This window comes from Dendrobium catenatum, unplaced genomic scaffold (assembly GCF_001605985.2).
Source record: "Dendrobium catenatum unplaced genomic scaffold, ASM160598v2 fragScaff_scaffold_419, whole genome shotgun sequence".
Classification (NCBI taxonomy): Eukaryota; Viridiplantae; Streptophyta; class Magnoliopsida; order Asparagales; family Orchidaceae; genus Dendrobium; species Dendrobium catenatum.
This window is the reverse complement of record NW_021318881.1, coordinates 140,848-158,941: the sequence shown is the minus strand read 5'-3', so window position 1 is coordinate 158,941 and position 18,094 is coordinate 140,848.

Genomic DNA, 18,094 nt, shown 5'->3' with positions numbered 1-18,094 from the left:
TTTTTTTTCTAATATATTGCGCACATAATCTTAATTGATGGTCATATTTAAACTATTTGATGATGAGATTGTTCGACATTATATATATTGATCATGAATAGAGATATTTCTTATATCCAAAGAAGTTCTATATGATCATGTTGTATTCCTTTTAATATTTATATAATCAAAATTTAGATTTAAGTTGAATTTAAATTTATTATTTGTAATAAATAAAATTGAAAGAAAAATTAAATGTTTATATTTTTTTATGATTTTAGATTTTGCATAAGACCATGAGTTTTTATTTGCTAAAAATATGATTTTCTTCATCACATGAGTTTGAATAAAATATTTTGATAAGAATATTTCATATCATTCCCTAATGGGTTCAAATTTTAGAATTTTAAATTTATCTAAATTATTATAGTCAGACTCAAGGAGAAACAACATATGATCTTGAAAGATCATAATGAAGTTCAATCAATTGTCTGACTATGATAATTTGGATAGAAGATCATTAATCTCATAATCAAAACTACAATACTAATTGATATATCTATCCGAAGAAAGAAGGTATCAATTATTATCGATCGTTCAAAAATGACGATAATGATCATTGTATTTGATTTTTCCAAAGAAAATTAATTGAGGTTTTAAAAAAGTTGATTTTGAAAATCAGTTCTGGGTTTCTAAATCTCGTACGAGCGCAAGCCATCGTAGTTAATTACATCGTAAGAAAATTAGAATTTTTCCCACGAACACTCTCGATTAAAATAGCGGTAGAAAATTTATTTAGATTTTCAAAGCATGATATCAAAGGAGGGTAAGTGTTGGAATTTTCAATCGAGATTGGTTTGACGTTGAGCATTTACTTTTAGATTCAAAGGAGGAGAAGTAGATAGTGTTTTTAGATTCTGAAATAATTTAGAGAACACTCCAACCTATCCTAATTGTTGGGCTCTAATTTGATTGAAAGTGATTTAATGTTTAAGTGATCAATTTTATTAAAAAATTAGGATTCGATTCCCGAAAGTTGAGGTCTTATAGCCCGAGCTCGCCTCGGAACCCTAAGTCTAAATTGGGCATTTAAAAGTTCCCCGAACCTAGCTAATGCAGTATAGATCTGGTCTTACCCCAGCCTGGATTGGGGAGCCAGCTAAACCACCTAAACGATTTTAAAATATGAGTCCGGTCTTTTAATGTTGAGTGTTAGGGACGTTATTTAAGAAAGGTATTTGAGAACAAGACCGACATCTAGAGTAGATCCTAATTGGCCCCTTAGACTTATGTTGGGTTTGATGTCTAAATAAATGCAATTAAATATTAGACTCCTTTTAATTTGTTACTAATGCGATGCATGCTAATCGACTCGATTGAATGCAAAATTGATATGTAGCAGTTTAAAAATTTTGGCTTAGAAATTAGGTTTTTCCCTAGAGATTGCATGACATCCCCTTGACAGATCGGCACCCTCATAGGCCAGGTGGTCTGGCAGAACCCGCAGGCAGGGAGATGCCTAACAAGGTGAAAAAAGTATAATATGAATGCATGAAAAACCCTCGGCGAGTCTGAGCTTACTTCTTAAGACCGTTTAGAGTTTCTATCTTATCTTAAAAATTTTATTTAATTAAAGTAGAAGAAATTTTGACAAACCTCTAAGAGCCTAAATTCGAATTCCAAGCTAAATCAAATACGACATGCAAGTAAAAAGACTAGAAAATCATACAATTCTAATGCACAATTAATTTTAAATAAATCAATTAAATATATCAAATTGAATGTCCATAGGCAAGTGCCTCTTATTATTACATCACAGAATTTTGCAAAAAAGTAAAGTGGTCGGGTACTACTGACAATAACCTGGATTTCTAATCCTAGATCAAATGACTTTGAGATTTGGGATTCTTCTCATTATCCACTTCTTCGTCTTCTCATGAACATCTTGATTCGTCGGTTCCGGATATCCAAATGAAAAGAAACTCCCCCTTGAATGGGGTGTTATCTTTCCTCTTTGGATATTTGAAAATGTATCCTAACTTGATTTCCAAATTGAATAAAACTCTCCCCTTTAGGGATATCTTCTCCTCTTTGGAATTTTAAGTTGGATATTAATATCCCAAACTCAAATCATTTCAAATAAGTACAATCTTATTCAATCAAATTTACATTAATCTTAAATAGAAAAATTTAGATTCGAACCTTAAGGGTTATCCTAATAATCAGCAGTTATATATATATTCCCAAGCAGTTATAATTTGAAGATTGAAATGCATTTTTTTTTTAGCCACACTTGGTCATGCTCTTTTTGTTTAAATGGGGTCTTAGCATCTTCTGAAGCACCTGTGTAAAGAGTATATATATATTTTTTATTTTATTAATTGCCCCCTTTAATTTCAGCTCCTTGTATGAGCATGGCCACCTACATAAGATTGCACAAGTATAATTCGTCCATAACCTAGGGATAAATCTAATGCACAATCAATCACAGAATGCAGGAAGTAAATAAGTAAACACATCAATTCTACACTAGCAAACAACATGCAATGAAAGCTCGAAAAACATGGCACACAACTGCAGAAAGTAAAACACCGGCCTATCCTAAAACTAGAGTCGGTGATCTTAGCAAACCATCTAAAGTGTGTGAGGTAGGTCGTGTAGTTTTGATATGTCCTAAAGAGGATTATTAATTAAAGTTATTTAAGGTTCGATTGTTTGAAAGGTTTAAGGGAAATTTAATTAAAATTTAAATCTTAATAACTTTGGATAAATTTTAGAATTAATTCTTAATTATTTGTTGGAAACCACCTTTATTTCACACCGAGGCCGTGAAGTTTATTTCACCTTCCTTGGGGCTAAGCAAATAGCCTCGTAGGCCTGGGTTACCTAGTGGCACCCGATATAATTAAGTGTTTTGACTTGATTAAAGCTTGAAAATTATTGTATTTTATAAAAAAAAGGTGTTTGATTGCTGATTTTTAAAGTTGGATTAATTTAAGTTTACCATTAATTTATTTGTGGCATTGTTCCACCAGGCTCGAGGAACCAGCCTCCTTAGGACACTTAGCCCGGCAGCCCGGAGTAGTCCAGCCGATAAACCAAAATAATGTAATTGAATTAGAGATTTTAAATAGTTAAATAATTGATTATTAATCTATTTTAGGGTTTTACACCCCTTGGAATCCATTTGTAGCGTTGTGCCACCAGGCTCGAGGAACCAGCCTCCTTAGGACACTTAGCCCCGCAGCCCAGAGTAGTCCAACCAATAAACTTCATCTTTAGGATGGTTGTTATGTTTCAAAAGATTTGTTGAGTGTTTTAAACATTCACTAACATCTTCTGGAGTTTAGAAATAGAACCAAATTATGGAATTTTTTTGATTATTTTAATCATTTAATTAAAGGGTTAGAAATTGACTTTTTGATTAAGGGTGTTTTCTGTAAAATTAATATTTTATTAAAATACTAGACCTTAATACAATCAGCTAGACAGTAAGTACGCAGAAATCATATTTTTCTACATTTTATTACGAAGGTTTGAAGTTTGAAGTTTGACTAAGTTTATGACTATAGAGTTGAGACACGGACTTACTTGACTTTTCAAATTCTGATAGTTTATGGAATTTAATATTTTAATAAAATAATAAGACATATTATAGAGTTGAATGCAAGTGGAGTTTGGTCAATTTGGATTTTTCTTTAATTAGTTATGAAGCTTTGAAGTTTATGTATTTATTGAAATTTTTAATTATTTAATCATAGGATAGCCTTTTTTGCAATTTGATCCAAAAAGTCACCTAAACTCCTTGTAAATCAGCCCAAAGGTCAGGAATACCTAAGGAGAGATTCCCAAGGTTTGCGGAGTATTTGGAAATTTTAATATTATTTATTTAATTTTAAATTTTATTAGAATATTAATTTTTGTTTTAAAATTAAATTAGGTTTAATTTGCTAGTCATTCAAGGGGTTTTAATTTTCATTGATTAAGATTTTAATGAGTCAGCTTTAAATGGGTTTTAACATATTTTTGGGTTAAATTTAATTTATTACAAGTTTTGGAAGGTTTAAGGATTTAAATTAAGTTTAAAACTTATAGGCACAATAGATTAAGGGTCTTCAATGATCTCTTAAAACTAGTGAAGATTTCTTCATTGGCTTATGATGTCACTATGGTTTAGGTGTTTGAAGTTTCAAGTCAAAAATAATATGTATCCATAATTATTATTAATTTCTCTAATTTTTCTACACCATGTCCTTAATTTTCGAACTTAAATAATGTCACTACGTTGTGTTGAGGTTTGAGTCAATGTTTGTAACCTTTAACCCCTTTGACAAAATATATGCATCACACATGGAGTACAATCATTCCTAAATCTAAGAGCCTTAACTATGGTTGTGCACAACCTAGCATGCAAGTTGATTATTAATTAAAGGTGATAAATATTTTGATTAGTGCAATATTAATAAACCGAATCATTTCACTAACTCACTTCCCCACGAATTCCATTCATTTCTCAGAATATATATTTAAGATTTCCAAAGAATCTCTTCAAATCTTTAAAAATTTATATATATGTATTTTATTAAATAGATTTTAAAAATAAGGTAGTATATATGTTCAAATTAAAAATAATCCACAAATTCCATTACACTAGAGCAATTTACTTAAACTTAATTTCGTAAGTTCATGATTTTTCAAATTTATTGGGAAAATAATTTTTTATCTTATGATGTTGAAATTACTGAATAATATAGTATTTAATTAAATAGAAAATCAATTAAATACTAGATACATATTCAAATAAAAATTATTAAAGTAAACTGAAGTTTGTATATCTTGAAATTAATTTTAAATCGAAAGTATTTGAACTTAAAAGGTGTTATGTATTCATATTTTCTAATTTAATTAAACTTTATATAATTTTCAAGATTTTAGAAGTTAATTAAAACATTTTACATATAATTTCAAAATTAATTAAATTTCCAAAAATATATGCTTAGCATATAAACATAATTAAGAACTTAGATCGTTTCTGAAATTTTCAACCATCAAAAATAATCAATAATTAATTATCAAATGATTATTTAATATTGTTAATAATTAGAAGTTATTTTAGAATATCAATAATTTTAATTGAGAGGTTTAATAACTCGTTCAAATATAACTCCAACAGATATATAACAACGCTACTAGAAGTCAGGTATGCTGCTCAATAATAACTTTAAGCCAAAATTTAGGTTAAAAATAATTATATATATAAATTAAAAAATAAAAATACTAAGTTTCGTCATTTCTAAAATTTGATTAAAAAAATATAGATAAATATGTTTTATTTTATATTTTCAAAAGTAAAGTAGACAGAAATACGAACAGATTGATATATTATACATATTTTTTGGTTTTGTATTTTATTTACTATGATTTTTTGAAGTTTTATGATTGCATTTAAAAATAATTTGTTTTATTTATAAAAGAAACGGCGGCACAGTCGGGAGTGGTGGCGAGCGTTAGATCAAACGCGTGGCGGCGATACTGGGTCCACGCGGTATCACTTAAACAATTCAATAATCGCTAATTGCTATCAGATCCCTATATGATGGAATAGATGGTCTAAATAATATCCGGCTATCTGATATCGCAGGGAGAGATCAGACGGCGGGATTTCGATCCCACAGCTCTTAATTAAGGGCCTAGATGCCGACGGACGAAAAACCAGTGTCAGATCGGATACACGGTTGGAAAGAACCGTGGAATGGCTTAATCTAGACTGTTGATCGAGAGATCAACGGTCCAGAAGCTCGCACGCATGAACCGGACGACGAATACGCCCTAGAAGCATTTTTTGGATTGTTCTCTCGATCTAATGAATCAATTGCAATGAAATTTTAAACCTAGATTTAATAGGCGAAAAGAAATATTGGGGAACTTATTTTATGAAAAATAATGCATTAAATAAAATTTTAAATTAACCTAAGTGTCCTAAGCTAGGTTTAGGACTTTACCGCGATTTAATGGACGGTTTACACCGCTATTGGATTCTCTGAGCTTGTAGACTATCCAAGATTAAGTTCCCAGTTGAATCCAAGCTCCGACATGCCGCGAATCGCCTGGCACAAGTCTTGGATGGATTGGGTATTGAGCTTGTCGGAAGATCGCCGGAGGCAGCTTTGACTAGAGGGATTTGGGTGGGGAAGTGTCAAGAAAGTCCAGTAGAGCTCAAACGGACAAAGAGTTCAGCTGGAGGAGCTCTAGGTGGGTGAGAGAGTGTAGGGATTCGAATGTGGCTCATTTTGAGCTTTTTGCCCTATTCAATCCCCTCCAGATTGAATGAAGGGCTGGGATCGTTTGAGTGAGCTCCCAGATGAGTGACATCTGTCCCAGGAGTGGTTGGGAGCAGAGGTATCAAAGGACAAAGGTACATTCTAGGTGGAAAGTCTATTTTGGCCTTTTGTGCATGTGGAATTAAATGTGAGCCATTAGATCCAGATCTAAAGGCTGCGAATAGCTCTAAGAAGCTTCTAGAGTCTCTCCAAACAGGTGGAGAGGGATTAGATGGGTTGGATTAGCCTAAACTAAGAGATTTGGCTACTTAAAAATTTGTTGACCATATGTTGACTGGTCAACATGCCACATGGGCAGGTGAGTTGGCATGTGGAGATGTCTTGGGTGCTGGAATGACAATATGAGGGTTAAGTATTGGGGTTTGAGTTGTATAGAATCAATATTTTGAGTTTTGGAAGGTCTTTTGACCATTTGTTGACTACTTTGACTAGTCAACAGGTCAAATACTGCTGAGGTGGCAGATGGAGAGACTTAGGGAGCTGTTATGGATGTTGGTGAGGGTCATTCTCAAGCTCATGTAGGTAATTTGGGTTAAGAGGGCTTAATGGGCCCTTAATGGCCATTAAGCCAAAACTAGTTGACTTAATCAACCAAATGGGTCCAGGGTCGGGAAATAGGTTCAACAAATTTCAAAAGTCTTTTTGGGTCTATTGGATGTGGCTCTAGGGTCTAAAGAATTAGATTTTATCAAATGGGCCTATTGGGCCCATTAAGGGCATTTAAGTCAACTTTGTTTGATCTGGGTAAACATGTTGATCCAGGGTTTGAAATCAGGCTTAGCAAGTCTGAAATGACATTTGAAACCCAATAGAAGTGATTCCATGGCTCAAAGAGGTCATTTGGGTCAAAACACCTGTTTGGACCCTTAAAGGGCCTCTTGGGTCAAACCTGTTGACTTGGTCAACCAGGTTGATCCAAGGGTTGGGAATGGGCCCAACAGGTTTGAAATGACATTTGAAACTTGCTGGAGGTGGTTGCATTCAATTTGGAATTCATTTGATTTGAAATCACTATTTGAGCCTCATAGGGGTATTTTGGTCATTTTGGGCTCATGACCACTAGGGGCTGAAATGAGTTCAGAAAAACATAGTTTTTTGGTCACCATATCTGGATTAATAGTCTGGAAGTGACTAGAGGCTTTGGTGAACGCTCTAAGGTCAGAATCTTCTTAATGGCTAGTCCAGTGGCATGGGCTATAAATATTTGAAGGTTTTACAACCTTTGGATTTGAATTTTGTTGCTAGGGTTAGAGACCTCAGAATGGTATGAAACTGACAGAGCTTGAATAAGAGTCCATTTGACTAGGTTTTGAGGTTCTGAAAATTCACTAGAAATGGTCTTTAGGTAGGGCCTTAAGACCTGGATTTTTGTTTCAAATTCTGAATTTGGATATTGAATTGATTTAAGGTCAAGATTAATCCAAGTGACCTCATACAAAAATGAGGTCAACAAATGGACCCTCAATATGTGTAATAGAATGAAGTTCTATTGCACATATTGGCGTTGATCAAGCTTAAAGATCAAGTCTAGAATTTTGATCCTAAGGGAATGAAAAGTTCATTCCTGGGGAATCAAGATTTAAATTTATACTAGGGTAGTGCCATGGAGGGTGTACTCTACCATTAGTGGGTTGAATCCTAAGGGAAGAAGACATCTAACCCTAAAGGAAAGGAAGATTTGGGTGATTGTATGGAAAGGAAGAATTCCTAACTGTAGAGGATCAGATTGGTGTTCTAATTCTAAAGGAAAGGATGTCTAACCTTAGAAGATTGAATTTGGGTTTGATTCTAAGGAAAGGAAAGACCTAACCCTAGAGGATTGGGCTTTGATTTGATTCTAAGGGAAGGGAAGTCCTAACCCTAAAGGATTGAGTTTTGATTTGGTACTAGGGTAGTGCCACGAGGGGCGTACTCTATTACTAGTGGATCTAATTCTAAGGGAAGGAGGAAACCTAACCTTAACGAGAAGAGGATTGTATTTGGATTTATATTAGGGTAATGCCATAAGGGGCGTACTCTACCACTAAAAAATCTAATCCTAAGGAAAGGGGGACATCTAACCTTAAGGAAAAGAAGGTGACTGAACTATAGTGGGGCCTAGCAGGCTTAAATCCACTATTAATTAGTCGAGATCCTAGGAGATAGGAAGCACGGGGCTCACACCTATTCCTAAAGGATCAGATTTATACTTAAACTAGGATGGTGCCACGAGGGGCTTGCTCCATCACTAGTGGATTTAATCCTAAGGAAAGGAGGCTCTGGGACTCACACCTAACCTTAAAGAAAAGAAATGGCTGAACTATGTGGGGCCCAACAGGCTTAAATCCACTTTTAGTCAGTCAAGATCCTAGGAGATAGGAAGCACAGGGACTCACACCTATTCCTAATGGGTCAGATTTGTACTGGGTATTCAATGACTAACCTAGCTAGAAAGCACAGGGACTCACATCTAACAAGGGAAACTAGCCAAGGAGATAGTCTGCCAGAATCTCTAAGGATTCGACAAAAGCTATCTAACCCGAAATATGATTTTATATGCTAGGATGGTGCCACGAGGGGCTTGCTCCACCACTAGAAGATCTAATCCTAAGGAAAGGAAGCACGGGGACTCACACCTAACCTTAAAGAAAAGAAAGAGTGATTGAACTATGTGGGGCCCAACAGGCTTAATTCCACTTTTAGTCAATCGAGATTCTAGAAGATAGGAAGCACAGGGACTCACACTTATTCCTAATGGACCGGAATTGTACTGGGTATTCAATGACTAACCTAGTTAGAAAGCACAGGGACTCACATCTAACTAGGGGAACTAGCCAAGAAGATAGTCTGCCCAAATCTCTAAGGATTTGACATAAGCTATCTAACCCGAAATTTGATTTTATACGCTAGGATGGTGTCACGAGGGGCTTGCTCCACCACTAGCAGATCTAATCTTAAGGAAAGGAAGCACTGTTGCGGATCTATGGTTTATGATTTTGATGATAGCAAACATTCTTTATTTCTCTACGATTGCCTTATGTGCTAACGTTTCAGGTTCCCATGATCGGACCGCAATTTGGAATCAGCTCAAGATTGGGTAGACTAGGTCTGAGTCAAATTGTAATCTTTTTCCTTTCTTGAGTTTGTTGTATTTGGTGTGAGACCAGTTGGATTGTAATTTAGAAGATCTCCTGTTGTTCCCTATAAGATTTCTATTTTTGGTAATATCGGCCATGACGATATTTATATCGTCATGGACGATATGTCTAAAATCAGAAACCCTCATTAGGGCATCCTCATTAAGGCAGCCGTCAACTGATCGGCATGGACGATACTTGTATCGGCCAGGACGATAATCTCAATTCAGAAAGAATCAACCGCCATAATCAGTTTAGGAATTCTTTGTTTTAGGAAATTGGCCAGGACGATATTATTATCGTCCAAGACGATCTAACTCAATCATGCCTAAATTGATCTGGTATCTTTGGAAAGCATTAATGGTTGATTGATACGATCACATCGTCCGGGACGATCGAATGATCGGCCAGGATGATGGCCTGGACAATCTACATTGGACAGCTTGTATTCAGGGCTATGATCAGGACGATTGAAATCAGTTTTAAACTAATCGGCCAGGACGATCGTGATATCGGCCTGGACGATGTAACCAATTTTCTTCTGATCGTCTCAAATCGTCCCGGGCTAATGAGCTTAATTTGTACTCATCGGCCAGGACGATATGCCTATCGTCCTGGACGATAATGTCGGCAACTTGTATTAATGAGCTCGTTTTTAGCTCTTCTATTTAAGCTATGACAAGGCACTTGGTAAGTGTCTTTGACAGCCATTGTAGCTTCGTTCTTGTGGGGGAAACTTGAAGAGAGAGCTTGAAAGGGAGAGAGGAAAGGGTGGAGTTTGAGAGAGGGAGAAGATCCTGTGAGGGGGGACTCAAGGGAGTCTAGAGGGGGTTCCACACGGTTGCTCCGGCAAACTCGCACCTTAGTACCATCGGATTCAAGGCTTGTCTCGAGGTAAGTTCACCAAAGAAGAAGTCTATTTGGTGTCAAAGGACCCGGCAACTCCGCCGCACCGGGAGAGGTGGAAGTGATTTTGTAAGGGCTTCTCTGCCTAGCTGTGGGGGCTAAAGGAGAGACACTTGTGTTAGTGTAATACTTGGAGGGTGCCTCCAAGGAGTGGATGTAGGTCAAGGTTTGACCGAACCACTATAAATCCGGTGTGTTCTTTTCTCATTATTGCTTCTGCTTTTAATTTCCGCACTTTGTTTTTTGATTGTGGTGAATCTAGATTACGTTGCTACTGATTCACTTCTCTCTTAATTAGCTTTGGGACTAAGTTCATAGGGCTTAACATCCCATCGAACTTTCAAGCACGGGGACTCACACCTAACCTTAAAGAAAATAAATAGTGACTGAACTATGTGGGGCCCAACAGGTTTAATTCCACTTTTAGTCAGTCGAGATTCTAGGAGATAGAAAGAACAGGGACTCACACCTATTCCTAACGGATCGGAATTATATTTGGTATTCAATGACTAACCTAGTTAGAAAGCACAGGGACTCACATCTAACTAGGGGAACTAGCCAAGGAGATAGTCTGTCCAAATCTCTAAGGATTTGACAAAAGCTATCTAAACTGAAATTTGATTTTATACGCTAGGATGGTGCCACGAGGGGCTTGCTCCACCACTAGTAGATCTAATCCTAAGGAAAGGAAGCACGGGGACTCACACTTAACCTTAAAGAAAATAAAGTGTAGTTTTAGAATTTAAAAAGAATTAAATAAGATTGAGCCAAATTCAGTCGGAAATTAAATATTTTATTGATTCAAAGATCGAGCTACATCAAGCATAGTATTTCTTGAGGAAACGCCCATTTACAGGAAGCATTGGGTGATTTCCATTACAATCCACTAGCTGATACGAGCCTCCTTCGTAGGCTGTTTCCACTACGAAGGGTCCTTCCTAAGTTGGTTCAAACTTTCCACCGAGTTTTTGGTGTGCTAAGATAGGCCTCCGAAGAACCAAGACCAAGTCGCCTACTTGGAAGGTTCTAGGTCGCACTAACTTATCATGAGCTTGAATCATTCGGGCTTTGTACAGTTCTAGGTTTGCTGAGCTTGAAGACGACGTTCTTCAAGGCTTTCAAGTTCTTCTAGACGGAGTTGAGCATTTTGTTGAGTTGTAATCTGGTTCTGAATTGCAATTCTGAGCGATGGGATTTGAACTTCAAGAGTGAGTACGACCTCATATCCATACACTAGTGCAAACGATGTGGATTGGGTCGGGGTTCGATAAGTGGTCCGGTAGGCCCACAAAGCTTCCACCAATCTCTCATCCCAGTGACACTTATTGTCATCGAGGGTCTTTTTGATGATTTGAACCAAAGTTTTATTGAAGGCCTCAGCCAATCCATTAGCCCGTGGGTAGTAGATTGTTGAGTATCTCCAATCGATACCAAGGTGATTTGCAAAATTATTGATCTTTGTAGACTTAAAAGAGGACCCATTATCGGATATGATTCTGCATGGCACACCGAATCTATATACGATATGGTCACAGAAGAATTTCATTATATGGTGTGATATTACATTTTTTAATGGGACTGCTTCCGCCCATTTTGAAAAGTAATCAGTCACTGGAAAAATGAAGCGATGATCCTTTGAAGAAGGAGGGTCAATTGGCCCAATGATATCCGTGCTCCAACTTTCGAAGGGCCACGAGGCTATCGTGGGATGCAACACATTAGGCGGCTGATGTAAAACCACACCATGTACTTGGCACTGATGACAACATTTTACAATTTTAATGCAATCGTCGATCATCGTAGGCCAGTAGTATCAAAGTCTTTTGATCTTCATTTTCATCTTAGGACCCGATTGATGAGCACCGCACAGTCCAGCATGGACTTCGTTAACGATCTTCAGGGCCTCACATTTGTCTAAACAACGGAGCCACATCTGACCAAACGATCATCGGTACAACGTATTATTGACTAGTACATAGGATAGGGCACGTTTCTTGATTTGATGGGCAAGTGATCTCTCGTGAGGGAGCTTGCCTTCTTGAAAGTATTCGATTATCGTTTGTCTCCAATCTGCTTCTTCATCGACTGCTGAAGAGGCAAAAAGGACATGGAAAACTTGTTTGTTGATGTACTCCAAATCTATGGGAGACAGGACTTGATGACCCTGCACCTCTATAGGGATGGAGTCTTCTTCTAGGCAGGCAAATTCCTTTGCAAGCTTTGCGAGGGCATCCGCCGAAGAATTGCTTCCACGGGGAATCCTATACATAGTTACAATCGGAATTTGCTCGAGCAAGTGACAGGTGTACTGGTGGTATTTCAGGAGTTTATGATTTAAAACCTTGTAGGTCCCCGCAATCTGGTTGATCACCAGTTGAGAGTCACCAAAGATTTTAATCTCTTTAATCTCCATTAAAATTACAAGTTCTAGGCCAGTTATCAGAGCTTCGTGCTTTGCCTCGTTGTTCGTACAAGATTCTGATAAATGGTACGAAAAGTGCATCATTCCCTTATCTGGTGTTATGAATACCAGGCCAACTCCGGCTTTCCTGGGAATAGTAGATTCGGGTGCTTTGCCCCGTTGGGAGGACGCAACACCGTCAAAATATATTTCCCAGGTTTGAGTATTAAATTCCTCAAAACTCATGATTTGTTCGTCGGGTAAATCATTGTTTAGAGGAGATTCTGCCGGCAACGGGTGTGCCGCAAGGAAGTCGGCGACGACCTGCCCTTTCACAGCACGCAGGGGAATGAAAGTGATTTCAAATTGGAGCAATATCATAGACCAACGAGCCAAACGTCCTGACAATGTAGGCCTGGTCATAAGGTATTGCAAGGGGTTGAAACTGGAAATTAAGTTGATTTGATGAGAAAGCATGTAATGTCTTAGTTTTTGAGCTGCAAAGACTAAGGCAAGGCAATGTTTCTCAATCGTTGGATATCGAATTTCCGTTGGTAGGAGTCTCCGACTTAGGTACTAAAGAGCGTTCTCTTTCCCTTCGTCATTGACTTTAGCAAGGAGGGCCCCAAGAGACTCATCAAGTGTCATAGTGTAAAGGATTAGAGGTCTCCCCGGAATAGGGGCTGCCAAGACTGGTGGATTTGTCAGGTATTGTTTGATATTTTCAAAGGCAGATTGACATTTCTCGTCCCAAATGAATTTGGCGTCCTTCTTAGCGAGGACTGAGAATGGTTGACATCTTTCAGAAAGATTAGATATGAATCTTCTTATATACGCCAGTCTACCTTGAAGAGACCTTAGTTGAGTAAGGCTCCTAAAAGGCGTCATATTTAAGATAGCTTCAATTTTGGCAGGGTCAATTTCAATTCCGCGGTGCCTTACTAAGAAACCTAGAAATTTTTCTAACATGACACCGAAGGCGCACTTCAAGTGATTCATCTTAAGGTTGTAGCGGTGCAACCACTCGAAGACGATTCTTAAGTCATAAATATGAGCCTTTTTAACTTTACTCTTGACAACTAAATCATCGATGTAGCACTCGACTTGATTATGGATTAAGTCGTCAAAGATTCGAGTCATAGCCCACTGGTAGGTTGCACCGGCATTTTTAAGGCCAAATGGCATCACTTTATAGTAAAAGATCCCTATAGGACTTCTGAATGCAGTGTTTCTCTCGTCTTCTGGTGCCATCTTGATTTGATTATAACCAGACGAGCCATCCATAAAGGAGAAAACAATATGCGAAGAGGCGATGTCCACCATAAGTTCTGGAATTGGCAAATGAAATTCATCTTAAGGACATGTCTTATTCAGGTCTCTATAGTCAACACATACCCGGATTTAACCCTTTTTCTTTCGAACAGGCACGACGCTAGCTACCCAAGAAGGATATTGTTCCTCCGGGAAAAATCCGGCCTCGACCAACTTCTTAACTTCAGAAATAACTTATTGTTCAATCTCCAGACGCATGCGTCGTGGAGCATGTTTGACAGGAATGACATCATGCCGGATTCTAAGTTTATGAACTGCTACATCGGCGGACAAGCCCAGCATTTCATTATATGTCCAAGCGAAACAGTCCTTAAACTCGGATAGAAGTTGAATTAGATCCTTAGAATCATCCTCACTCAAAAAAAAACTAATGAAAGTAGGGCGAGGGTCGTCTTCTGTTCCAAGGTTGATTTCTTTAAGTTCATCAACCGTCGATTTAATTTCTTCTTCAAATTAAGGGGGTGCATCCCGAATTTGAACATCATCTGAATCATCTAAGGTCTCCAAACAAAGTCTATCAAGCGAATCAACGACTTCAGTAGGGACACTTTCAGATTCAGGATGATTGGTTATCATCAAGCAATATTCATCATCGTCAAACGAACTAACGGTACCAAAGCCGATACCACTTGTCCAATTTTTATTGAATTTGGAATTCCAAATATCTTGGTGGTATCGCTCTTGTCCCTTAGTCCATCGACTCGGAATGAAATCTTTAGAGATAAAAGCTTTAACACCAACAGGAAAGTAGCCGAAAGGTAATTTCATTAATTCATTGAAATCTGCCTCTTCAAGAATTACATCACCTTCATTCCTTGAAGAGGAGGAGCCAGGGAAGAACCTCTAGACTTTCCTTACATCTCCATCTAAGTTAGGGGCATCCTTAGTTACTAACCCTGAGACCCTGTCAACGGACAGTGGGGTTAAGGATAAGGATTTAACTACCCTATTAAGCTTTTCATACATACTCAATTCAGGCTCATCACTTTGAGGTTTAGAATTATTACCCTCCTGGTCACTATCCAAATATAAAGTGAGATCAAACTTTGGAGGAATATTGGAATTTTTGTAGTCAAAAGCAATTCTGTCACCCCTTTTTCTTGGTTCTTCATCGAAACTTGATTCAAGTTTGATGTACATCAGGGTATTCCTTCTTTCAGTTGAAACACGGCCTCGGCCACGTGCTCTTTGGGCCATCCTCCCACCTCTTTGAGGCAAATTGTTTGGAGGCTTAAAGATTACGTGTTCGACGTCGTCTTCACTACTTGAATTTTGTTCTTTTGTACTCTTGATTTTTTCTTTTCTCAGCTCTTGAATTGCTTTTGAACCATAATTTTCCACTTTTTCTTCCTTAACATTGTTCTCTACCTTAGATTTGGTAGTGGACCCTTTGGGAACATAATATGTAGCATCCTCGTAGATCCCGATCTATTGAATAGAGAATGGTTGCAAATCACCCTTTATTTCAAACTCAATGACATCTCATTGGTACTTGATGCATTGATGTAGAGTGGAAGGAACCATCCTATACTCATGGATATAGGGCCTACCTAGGAGCGCATTAAAGGATGTAGCCGAATCAATTAAATGAAATTTTGCTTCAATTTTTAACTCTCCTATCTCTAAAAGAAGTGTGATCGATCCTAAAGCCTTCTCGCTTTTTTCGTTGAACCCACGAAGCACCAACTTGTCGGTTGAGAGCTTGCTAGTATCAACTCTAAGGTATGCGAGAGTCTTTATGTTCATCACGTTGACCGATGCACCCTGATCAACAAGAACTCTTGATAGTTTAAACTTTCCCACATTTATAGTGATGTAAAGTGGGTGATTGTGATCGACAGTTCCAAGGAGTAGATCTTCGTCGGAGAAGGTTACTCCCAGGATTTCTTTGAAGTACAAAGCTTCTTCCTCGGAAGTTGAAGTAAGTTGAGCTAAGAAAATCTCGGGGTCGAGAAGTGCTTTAATTAGAGTCTCCCTCATCTCTTTTGAAAGGATGAGGGCATCCTAAATGCTCAACTTAACAGGCAACTTCCTAAGGTGAGCTAAGACGTTGTAATCGACGCTTGGAACATTAACATCAGGACCCGATGGATTTGTAGGAGAGTTTGATTGTTGAGTAGGAACTTGAATCGGATCAGTGGAAACAACTTGTTTTCTCTTTTCTTATGGTGGAAGCCTAAGGGGGTTAAACCTTGCCACCACGTAGTTGCACTTGCACGATTTCATCGGAAGGACAAACTACGGGGAGGTCTACGCTCTCCTTAGGCGGTTGATTGTCATTTTCTGAATGAGAATCTGAATCTGAAAAGTCTATCACGACGGGACTCCCTTGAAAGTTAATTTCAGGGGTATCACCATCTGATAAGACATCAAATTCATCTTCTCGTTGAAGGGTCAAATCCGGAGAGTTGAATTTTTGAACTTCTTGATTGTCCTCAGCTGGCTCCAGTTTATTTTCAACGGAAGAGTCATTTGGAATTACATTCTCAACACTAATCATCAAAACATTTGCAGAAGGATCTTTCTTTTTATTTAATTTTTGACCCTTTGCCTTTGATGGGGCAAAGTAAAATTCAGATAACTTTAGTGGGGCTAATGGTTTTGAGCCACCATCCACCACTTGTACACATCTCTCATCAACAAATTTCCTCTCTACAAAAGGTTCACTCTTTTCATTTTTATTTAATACAGTAGTTCCTACAACTACTGGAGAGAAAATCATCCCAAAGTACTCCTGCGATGCCTCCAGCTCAACCTTCCAGATCGGGTCCCGGGCTCTCATCGGTAACTATTGAGAAAGACAAAAAGATTGGTTAATCGACTTTTTAAATGCCCGGTATAGTGCTATATCCCAACCATCTTCAATGGACAAAGAAAGATTAGAATTATTACCTGAGATGGATTTGACAGACCCCTGATCCGGATCGAGCAAGTACTCTTTTGTAATTATAATATTACCATGATGAAAGTTCCTTTCAAGCCAGTCCATGAAAACAAAATAGTCCTCGATTGTATGGCCCAACATGCGGTGGTAAGGGAAAAAATTGGGGTGATCCCCCTTATTTACCTCCTCCGGCTTCTTGGCCTCTAACAATCAAAAGTCTGGCTTCTTTTGAAGACTCTTGAAATTTTTTCTTACCGATTCTCTTTTAAAGAGATAAGGATGAGCCAATATCTCTTTAATAATCATCGGGTAAGGTCCTCTAGTGGGTTGAGAAGTTACCTTAAACGGTTGAGATTTCTGAATTTATTGATCCCGAGGATTGTTTGATTGAATATTAAGTGGTTTCTTTCCTTTGTCAACAGCTGAAACCGTTGTTGTTCTCTTTTCAAAGGACTTCAATGGTTTGCTAACTTTCTTATCTTCACCAGAATCCTTCAGGAATGGCATTTTGAAAGCCTCTTCCTATAGATTACTAGCTTTGTTAAGAAGTTTTTCAAAGGTTTTTATTGTAAACCCCTTTAACAAGAAAGCAATAGGCCCATGAATATTCTTCAAAAGAATCTCCACTGCATGTTGTTCTTGTAATTGGGGTTCACATTTCATCGAGAGGTTTCGCCACCTCAAGATATAGTCAACCAAAGACTCACCCGGTTTTTGCTTTTCGATGACCAAATCGCCAACGGTTACTCGTTGTTGAGCTCCTAAGAATATCTTTAAAAAGTGACCCTCGAGCTCTGGGAAAGTTTTTACTGAACCATTTGGTAGATCTGCGTACCACTCAAAAGCAATACCAGATAAACTACTTATAAAGTGGCGAAAAAGTAGAGCATCCGACCATCCTGCATTGCAACAGCTTGCTCGGAAATGGGCCAGATGCTGTCTTGGGTTTTCTAAACCAGTTGTGGACCTCCGAAAGGAACACCGCGCGAACGGGTCGATTGGAAGGGCAGATTGGATCGTGCATACGACTAACCATTGAGGGTAGAGGCTGACGCCAACACACCTCGATGGATAGTAATATACACGACCTAGTCACGGGTTTCCCCCACCCGATGCAAGAGCTCGAATGGGGTTT